Source organism: Solanum dulcamara, chromosome 11, assembly GCF_947179165.1.
Source record: "Solanum dulcamara chromosome 11, daSolDulc1.2, whole genome shotgun sequence".
NCBI lineage: Eukaryota > Viridiplantae > Streptophyta > Magnoliopsida > Solanales > Solanaceae > Solanum > Solanum dulcamara.
In genome coordinates this window covers 5,363,201-5,374,058 of record NC_077247.1, presented here as the reverse complement: position 1 = coordinate 5,374,058, position 10,858 = coordinate 5,363,201, and positions in this window count along the sequence as shown.

Genomic DNA, 10,858 nt, shown 5'->3' with positions numbered 1-10,858 from the left:
ACCTAATGAATCGGGTGTTCAAGCCATTCCTCAATTTATTCGTGATTGTCTTTATTGACAATATTCTGGTCTATTCACGATCATAGGCAGAACGTATATACTATTTGTGGATGGTACTTGGGGTGCTTCAACACCAGAAATTTTACGTTAAATTCTCGAAGTGTGAATTCTGGTTTACCTCGGTATTATTCTTGGGGCATGTTATTGGGACGGATGGCATTCGAATTGATATGCAGAAAATTGAGGTTGTAAGGGCTTGGCCTAGACGGACGACACCTATGGAAGTACGTAGTTTTCTGGGGTTAGCAGAATATTATAGAAGGTTCTTGGAGAACTTCGCTTTGATTTCTGCACCTTTAACTAGGCTAACTCAGAAAGCGGTCAGGTTCCAATAGAGTGAAGCATGCGAACGGAGCTTCCAGTTGTTAAAGGAAAAGTTGACTATGACCCCAATCCTGACTCTTCCTAAGGGACCGGATGAATATGTTATTTATTATGATGCCTCCGATATTGGGCTAGGTTGTGTGCTAATGCAATATGGTAGAGTCATAGCCTATGCCTCCCGACAGCTCAGGAAACATGAGAAGAACTATCCAACCCATGACTTGGAGCTAGCAGCAGTAATTCATGCATTGAAAATATGGAGGCACTACTTATAGGCATACATGTTGATATTTATATAGATCATAAAAGCCTCCAATACATTTTCAAGCAGAAGCAGCTGAATTTACGACAAAGAAGGTGGTTAGAATTAATGAAAGATTATGATGTTAATATTCTATACCATCTAGGGAAAGCAAACGTGGTAGCTGATGCACTTAGCCATAAATCAATGGGTAGCTTGGCAGATATACAGCCAGGGAGGAAAGAGATAGTCCACGAGATTTGCCAATTAGCTAACTTTGGAGTTCGGTTGGCCGATTTAGGGAATGGTGGAGTTTTGCTTTGAGGAGTTGCTGAATCCTCTATCATGGAGGAGGTAAACCAATGCCAATACAAAGACCCTGTCTTGGTACAGTATAGAGACGCATCTCTTCACAAAGAAAAGACTACATTCGAGATCACACTCGACGGGTTACTAAGATGTAGAGGCTGAATCTGTGTACCTGAAATTGTGGGGCTATGGCAGCAGGTGATGGGGGAGACATACCATTCCCACTAATCTATTCATCCAGGGTCGACTAAAATATATTATGACCTCAAAGGTCTGTGTTGGTGGGATGGCATGAAAAAGGATATCGCTGAATTTTTGGCCCAGTACCCAAATTGTCAACAGTTTAAGATTGAACATCAGAAGCCTAGAGGGCTATTACAGGAGATGGAAATCTCAACTTAGAAGTTGGAAGCAATCAATATGGATTTTATTGAAGGCTTACCTCGCACTCTGCGGAAATATGATTCCATATGGGTTATTATGGATAGACTGACGAAATCAGCTTACTTCCTCCCAGTTAGGACTACATACTCAGCTGAGGATTATGTGACATTGTACATCAAGGAGGTGGTAAGACTTTATGGGGTCCCAACATCAATTATATCTGACAGGGGAGCTCAATTCACTGCTAACTTTTGGAGATCCTTTCAAGAGGCATTGGGGACACAAGTAAATCTTAGTACAGCATTCCACCCTCAGATGGATGGGCAAGCTGAATGTACCATTCAAATGTTAGAATATATGTTGCGGGCATATATTATTGACTTTAAAGGCAGCTGGGACGATCATCAACCACTTATCGAGTTTTCCTACAATAACAGTTATCACTCTAGCATTTAAATGGCGCCGTACTAAGCTTTATATGGCAGGAAGTGTAGGTCACCGATTGGCTGGTTTGATATTGGTGAGACACGACTAATAGGCCCGAATATAGTTCAGCAAGAGGTGGATAAAGTGAAGCTTATTCAGGAAAGATTGTTAGGTGCTCAAAGTCGATAGAAGCCATATACAGATAATTGACGTCGACCTTTAGAGTTTCAGGTTGATGATTGGGTGTTCTTGAAGGTGTCACCTATGAAGGGAGTGTTGAGGTTCGGCAAGAAGGGTAAGCTTAGCCCAAGATACATTGGTCCTTATCATATCATCCAAAGAATAGGCAAGGTTGCCTATGAGTTAGACCTACCATCAAATCTAGAAGTGGTACACCCGATATTTCACGTATCGATGCTTCACAAATATGCCGGTGATCCTTCCAGAATATTCCTTGTGGATGATATCTAGGTGACTGAGGAACTCTCGTATGAGGAATGCCTTATAGTCGTACAGGATTGCCAAGTCAGGATATTGTGCACCAAAGATGTGGCCTCTGTCAAGGTGATATGTCGAAATAAAAATAGAGAAGAGATAACTTGGGAAGCTAAGGAAGAGATGAAGAATAAATATCAGTACTTGTTCTCGATGTCTACAGGTTATCTCAACCCCTGAAACTATTACATTGATTTCTTAGAAATATCATTTATGGTTGCAGTAAATGAAAGTTCTCTGTATTCTGTATAAGACCTTGAAGAGGGTTTTTCTTAACATTCGAGGACAAATGTGCTAAAGAGGGGAAGGAGGCTATTCCTCATTCTTTTGTACTTTGGAATGCTTTCTGAAACTTCTTAAAAGTTACCACGTGACCCAGATTATCTCTAATGTTATCAAATAAATCTAAGGAAGGAAGGATGTGAAGCTCCACAAGAATGAAGGTTGGAAGTAAGGGTTATAACGATTTGGAAGGAGTTGGGGGCCAAATGACAAGTCGTGGGACTCAACTTACCTGTGTAAGATACCAACTTAGATGTCTTACATACTTAATCTATTTATGTACACATTGAGCTTACGTAGCAAGGATTACATAGGTTCTTAAAGTAAAATGAGATTACAAACCCACAGAAGAGGCCGAAAAAGGCGTAGCACCTACTCGGAAGTAAGTAGGTGATGAACCTACTTGGATCAAGTAGGTGACACACCTACTTGAGGTGGGTCCCATGCTGCCATGTGGCAGCCTTAGAGTGGTGGCATGGATTGGTTGGTCCAATGAGTTAGGGGTTGACATATGTCACCTCTTAAGATGTAGTATATAAGGATAATTTTATGACTAATGCATCATAAATTCATCTTTTACACTTAGAACAAATAAGGAAAAATTGAGAGAAAAACCTAGAAAGCCAAAATGAGAGCTACGGGTTTGGCCCTATCAAGGTAAGTTCCCAACTTTCATTTCGTAAATTAATTACTTAAGGTATCATACGTTTATATAACGGTGTTTAATAATGAAAATATTCGGCTTGTGGGCAGCAAGGAAGGGTAACGAGCAGTCCACTACTTTTCAGCGCGATTAAGGAACTTCCGAGGCTAGTTTTTACAAGTTTTGAACAAGGTAAGGTATTCCCTTTCAAAGTGGAGTTAATAATGTGATTATGGAGTATATTACATGTTTTAAATGAAGTTGGAAATAGGAAAAATGCATAATTATGTTTGGCACTAGAAACAAACTAAATTGAAGTCATTTTAGTTTAGTCGAAGTCGAGTAATGTGTTGTGGTTGTGGTGCAGCGGATTGGAGGGTTGGGTGATGTGTTGCAGGGATGGAAAATGGTCTAAATAGGGTGTGGGTTCTGCTTGTTGCAGTCACATGACCCTCCGTTCCGTATGGTGAAAGGTTTTACGAAATAGAGATTAAAAACCCTATTTTAGTATCGTAGTTTTAAGTGAGTTATTTTGGGTTTTTGTTGCATAATGGTGAAGTGGTTTACTTCTATATGGACTTCTGATTGTTTTTGTTGGTTGGCTGTAATGACTGGGGATGCAATTGGAAGTTTGGATAGGGTAAGTTATACGGGAAATGCTACCTGATTTCTGTTAACTTCTTAACCAAGTAATAAACTACTTCAGAAAGGCATAAGGAAATGATTCCTAGGAATGCTTGATTATAGTTTGAGAAGATGGGAAGCTGAAAGTTATTAATGTTAGTATTATCTTTATGTGAAATAGGTTCAAGAGGCGACGAAGTAAGAGTGGTTATAATTACTCGATAAAAGGTATGTGAAGCTATCTTTTCCTTTCTTTGGGCATGTCTTCAAGTTAAGTAATGAAGGATATGAGTTTGGAGAGGTCATTCCATTCTTAAGTTCTGTATATAAGTCATGACTCATATTTACTCGTGAATGTTAGAGTCCCTATAATACTAAAAGTCTCTAATTACATAAACTATATGGCATCGCCTTGACACATGCTTCTGATGCCTAAGACTTCACTTGATATGACTCTTATTGACCTTTAGAGGGTACTTAAAATGACTACTACCCTGATCTTCAAGTGATGGTTTGCTTGATTACTCGATTGGTCCTCGGATGGTAATTTAGTTACATATGATTATGCACTACCTTGCTCACGCATACTGTAATACATCTTACACCGAGTCTTAGGCCGGTTGTAATATATGTGTATACGATCATATGATATGTGGATCGGGCCGTCATTCCTTGGCACTATTATTTGATATATATGTATATGGATCAGGCTGTCATTCCTCGGTACTAATATATGAGATATGGGTTGGGCCATCATTCCTCGGCATTATTATACGATATGTGGATCGGGCCATCATTCCTCGGCGTTTATTTGCTATATACATGGATCGGGCTGTACATTCTACAGCACTAATAATCCACAAGTGCTCATTATGACAGTGATATTGTTGTTGCATCGAAAGAGAGAAATGTTGACTAATCTGGCTAACATTGAACTTGGTAAAATGAAATGGTTGAATAATTGAAAAATGAGATTATTTGAATCGGATCTTAGAAAAGTCTCGGTCTTCGTCCACACCTATGAAAGGGAAGAGGCAATGAAATTGATGAATGAATGAGGGTTTCATTAATGAAAAACTAGGCCTTTCATTAATAAGATATCAAAAAATTTGATTTTTCTTTTTTTAAGCCATATAATATATATGTGTGTGCAAGTCTATCCTTCCTTCCTTTTGATTAGATGGATTATATGATCTAAGAGATTAAACTAAGAGGAAAATACTTCAAGGAGCGGACATTCCCCATGCTGCGGTTCCCTCTAGTCCGTTCCCGGGTTGGGTTAGGGGAACATCCGAGCAATTGCTTTCGCGGATCCAATAGTATGTATGACTTTATTTTATAGATGCAAGTACGGTGAATGGCTAAACTTTATACTTTCCCCTTGCATCCCTTTTTTAACTATAACTTCTTTATAATGTTATATGCTTACATACTCAGTACATATGTCGTACAGATCCCTTCTTTCTGGGGGGGCTACGTTTTATGCCCGCAAGTGCAAACACAGGTTTTGGGAGTTCGCAAGCTTAGGATTCCACATAGCCAATTTGGAAGAAGCTCCATTAGAGGGGCTTAGTTCACCACTCAACTTTGGAAGTTGTTTCAGAAAGGTGTAGGGTTAAAGGTGAATCTTAGTACCACATTTCATTCTCAAATAGATAGTTAGGTAGAGCGTATGATTCAGACACTAGAGGACATGTTGAGGGCATGTGTTATTTATTTTAGGGGTAATTGGGATGACCACTTGCCTATCATAGAGTTTGTACAATCACAATTATCTCTCAATTATTCAGATATTTCCCTATGAGGCTTTTTATGAGCGGAGATATAGATCACAAATTGTTTGATACAAAGTTTGTGAAGTTGAGTTGATAGGAAAAGACTTGGTTCATCAGACTATAAAGAAAGTGAATATCATCAAACAAAGTTTGAAAACTGCGCAAAGTCATCAAAAATCTTACATTGGTGTTTGGAAAAAAGACTTAGAGTTTGAAGTACATGTGTTGGGTGTATTTGAGGGTTTCAAATATTTTGAAAGAAAGGGAAGCTCAATCCCTGTTACATTAGACTATCAAAGAGGGTTTATAATGTTGCTTATGAATTAGAGCTACCATTAGAGTAAGTGTTTGTTCATGCAGTGTTTCACATTTGTATGCTTAAGAAGGGCTTTGGAGATAGAGTTTCCTATAAGGAGATCCCATTTCATATTATTGATTGTGAAGTTCGTAAGTTTAGGACCAAAGAGGTTGCATTAGTCAATGTTCTATGGAGGAATCAGTTTGTTGAAGAGGCTATATGGGAAACTGAAGAAAATATTATAGCTAGATAACTTTATCTATTCATTCCTCCTAGTAGTGATGTTGAAGCTAATACTCCTTTCCCCATCTTAGATTCAGTGTCTATTCATGTGTTTGAATATTTCATTTCTTTTATTACATTCATCCCTTAGGTAAATTCTTAGTTGGGTCATTATCTGAGGATCAATGATCCTAAGGCAAAGATATTGTAACAAGACAAATCCTAACTTTGACCAAATCAAGAAAGAGACCCAGAAAAATTCCATGTTTCGTAGAAAGGGGTTTGTAAGGACCCTTTCACGGACCCTGAAAGGAACCACGGGCATTAAGGGACTGTCGACTTATGCTTCAATTTGGAAATTTTTGAGGATGGTTTCATGGATTCATTTATGGACCGTGGAACCTTTCGTGGGTCGCAATACCATCCGTGGAATAAGACCCCAAAAATGACATTTTGCAGGCAATTATATGGCACGTAAAGATTTACACGGACCGTAGGGGAATTGTATGAGAAGACCCCTGAACTGTTATCCACTCTATTTTCATAGACATATTTACGGACTACGAAAAGTTATGGTCCGTGAAGGCGCACATAGTTAGCTTTCACCAGTTTTTAGTAAGGGCTATTTTTATCTTTTCTTACAAATTCCAAGTCTAAACCTCTGTATTTTGGGTTATACCTGGGGTTCTTATCAATGTAATTTTACCCTAATAATCCTCATAATCACTCTCAAGGATTAGAGCGAGGTTTCATAAGGAGAAAAGCTAGGGTTTCAAGAGCATTCATCCAGTTCATAAATGTCACGACCTGACCTAGGGCCTAGTCGTAACATGGATATCAAACCCCCAAAGGGATCCAACGTAGCCTCTTATACATATCATAAGCATACATAAGGAAAAGTATAAAAGCGGAAACATCACAAGAGAGTCTAAAACATGAATAGAAATCTGAAAATGTCTTATGACAACATAGACTCAACAAATATGTCCAACTAGATGCCTCTAAACATGAGTATGGGTGGGGCAAATATATCCCTAACTCACCCTCAATATACAATGTAAACAAAATTACTTTGAAAATAAAATAGTCAGCAACTTGAAAATTAGTCCCCGATCAATGAGGACTCACCACGACACAGTCAGATAGAGAACACCTACTAGTTACATGGATGATTAGGATCTTCAACATCAACCCCTATATTATGAGACAATGTAGGTAAAAAGTATGTAATAGTACATTGGAATGTACTAAGTATGATGGTATTACATGCAACGTAAATCATGGAATGCAAAGGTCAAGTAAAACACATGATAAGATGGAATAAGTAAAGTCATGAGAAAATCATATTGACCAAAGCATTTAAAAGCATAAATTTAAAATTATAACATACTTAAGATATCATACATATGTGGATAGGAAACATAAACGACAATAAGACCATGTGAGTTATAACATAGAATCTAATGATACCCACATCGAGAAGGATGAGGCTACTTTGTCAAGGTAGACTCCTGATCATGAATATGTACTGTTTGTGGATCCACTAGCTTGGCCATAAAGGCAACCTATAGTGGCACGTAGTTTATGGGATATAAAGCTGCTACTAAAGCTTTTGGTAGGGCCCCCACCTAAAGTCCACTCGGTGCTAAGTCAAATCCCACAGAATATATACATAACATAAGATCATAATTTCATATATCATAGTAGTGATCATAGGTTTGAAATCATAGAGTAGCTCATTTTCATAACATACTTGTAATGTGAGAATTGTCCTATCATCATTAGAATCATATCTGCATAATTGATATCGTTAGGCCTTAGGTCACCATAGACGGTCCTATGTCAACTTACTTCATAACTTGCATTGAATTCATACCTTGAACTTAGACTAAAACTCAATTGCACAATCAATTGACTTTGAAAATTATATAATTCACTTGAAAACATGCTTGATCATAAATTTTATATCAGCCCATACATAATTCATATAAATAATATTCTTTGGGAGTATAATTCAAAATACTCATAATTTACATCATGAATCATAGAGGTCAAAATAGGAGAATTCATGAGAAAACTCTTCAATTCAATGCAACAACCATCAATTTATATCAAAATAGACTCATGATTATACTTTAAGTCATAATTCATGCAATAGGAAGAGAGATCATAAAACCCATAAAAAACTATACTTTGATTTGATAGAAAACCTCGAGAAATTAATTGGGCTTTATAGATGAAGGGATCTATGAATCAATACCCAGATACCTTAAGTGAGAATACCAAATAATTGGAAGAACTTGAGAGTTTGATGGAGAAATTGAGTAGATTATTTGAATTCTTCAATGGAAACCCTTGAAAGATTTTATGTAGAGAGAGAAATATTTCATAGATAAATTTTAGAAGAATGAATAGAATTAGGGGTTTAGGAGAATTTATAGAGTCGTATTAGGCTCTAAAATTGTCTAGGTTAATTGACTAATAATTTGGGACAGGTCCATAATGCCCTTAAAAAAACTCAACTTGGTCAGAAAACTCTCCTAGGTCTACAATGCGGACCTGTCGCGGACCCTACTATTTCGTGAATTTCTTCAAAAATCTATCTTCCGATATACGGGTCCTAAAAATCCATCAAGAGAATTTCCCCATAGGTTTTTACCACCTAATCAATATTTCATACTTTAAATTTTTAAAAAGATTAAGGATGATGCATTACCTAAGTGGCCTTTTCCCAAGGCATTCTTAAGGCACTTGTGAGCATTTTGAGGGGTGTTACAATATCTCCCCCTTGGGAACATTCATCCTCGAATGAGATTCAACTAATATAGGAAAGATATGGAAAAAGGCTTTAGAAACCCAACATGGACATGAGGACACTTTGAAAAATGCATAGAACATGTAAACTTCATAATTAAAACAAAACATAGTCATTGAGAGAAATCATTTTCATGAATCATGCATGCATATGAATGACATATGGAATTGAAGCGTAGAAGTTTAATCGATTTCATCATGAGAAACTTAGTACCTTTATGCTTGAGTGAAAGGAAAGAGATAAGGATATTGCTTCATCATGTCTGATTCCGTTTCCCACGTATCACTCTCTACTTGTTGATTCCTCCATAACACTTTGACAGATGCAACGTCTTTATTTCTCAGCCTCTTCACTTGTCGGTATAAAATCTTAATAGAGACCTCCTCTAAGTCAAATTCTCTCTAATAATCATATCCTCTATTGGCACAATAGAATTTGGATCACCCACAAACTTCCTCAACATCGACACATGAAATACCAGATAAACCAAAACCAACTCACGTGGAAAGTCTAACTCATATGCTACCTAGACAATGCTCTTCAATATCCTATAAGGTCCTATATAACTAAGGATCAACTTTATTTTCTTACCAAACTGAATGACCCCTTTTATATGTGAAATCTTTAAATACACCATATTATCTACATCAAATTCAAGCTCTCTCCTCCTTATGTCCGAATAGGACTTTTGATGAATTTGAGCCATTTTCAATCTTCCTCCTATGATCTTTACTTTCTCCATTGCATCAATTACCAAATCTGGACCAATCAATGCCATCTCACCAAGTTTGAACCACCCTATCGGAGACCTACATCTTCTCCCGTACAAGGTTTCAAAAGGAGCCATTTGGATGCTAGAGTGATAACTATTATTGTAGATGAACTCAATCAATAGAAAAGGGTCATCCAAACTTCGTCTTAGGTCAATCACACATGCCCTTAACATATCCTCCAAGATTTGAATTGTTCTCTCGGCTTGTCCATCTGTTTGGGGATGAAAAAAGGTACTTAGCTTGACTTTAGTTCCAAGACCTTTTTGAAATGACTTCCAAAAAAGTGAACTAAATTGAGTACCTATATCCGATATAATAAAAAAAGGAACACCATGAAGTTTCATAAGTTCATGAATGTACAAACTTAGCATAATCTTCGGCACCATAAAAAGTTTTGACCAGTAGAAAATATGTCGATTTGGTCATTCGGTCCACAATGACTCAAATAGAATCATGGATTCTTATAGTATGAGGCAAACCCGTAACAAAGTCCATATTCATTTCTTCCCACTTCCATGTAGGAATTTCGATTTCTTGAGCTAGACGTCCTGGCCTTTGATGTTTAACTTTCACTTATTGGCAATTAGGACACTTAGCCACGAACTCCGCTATGTCCTTCTTCATGCTATTCCACCAATACACTTCCATTACGTCACGATACATCTTGGTGGATCCCGAATGAATTGAATACCGAGAACTATGGGCCTCATTCAATATCAACTCTCTTATTCTATTAACATTTGGAACACACAACTGACCTTGGTAATGTAGTACCCTATCTTCCCCTAGGGAGAAAGCCTCAACAGTTTTTTTGGCAACCGACTTCTTAAATTTTACCAAATTTAGATCATTGTCTTATTTGGCCTTAGCGTCTGCCATAAGAGACGATTCCGAACCAGTATGTATAATAAAACCTTCGTCACTGGAATCAACTAAACGCACTCCTAGACATCCCAATCTATGGGTCTCTTTGACCAATTCCCTTTTACCTTACTCAACATGTGCAACACTATCCATAGACAACCGACTAAGAGCATCGGCTATAATATTTTCCTTACCCGAATGGTAGAATATGCTCATGCCATAGTCCTTTAGGAGTTCAAGCAACCTTCTTTGCCTAAGGTTCAAGCCCCTTTGACTAGACACATATTTCAAGCTTCAGTGTTCGGTAAACACATCAACATGCA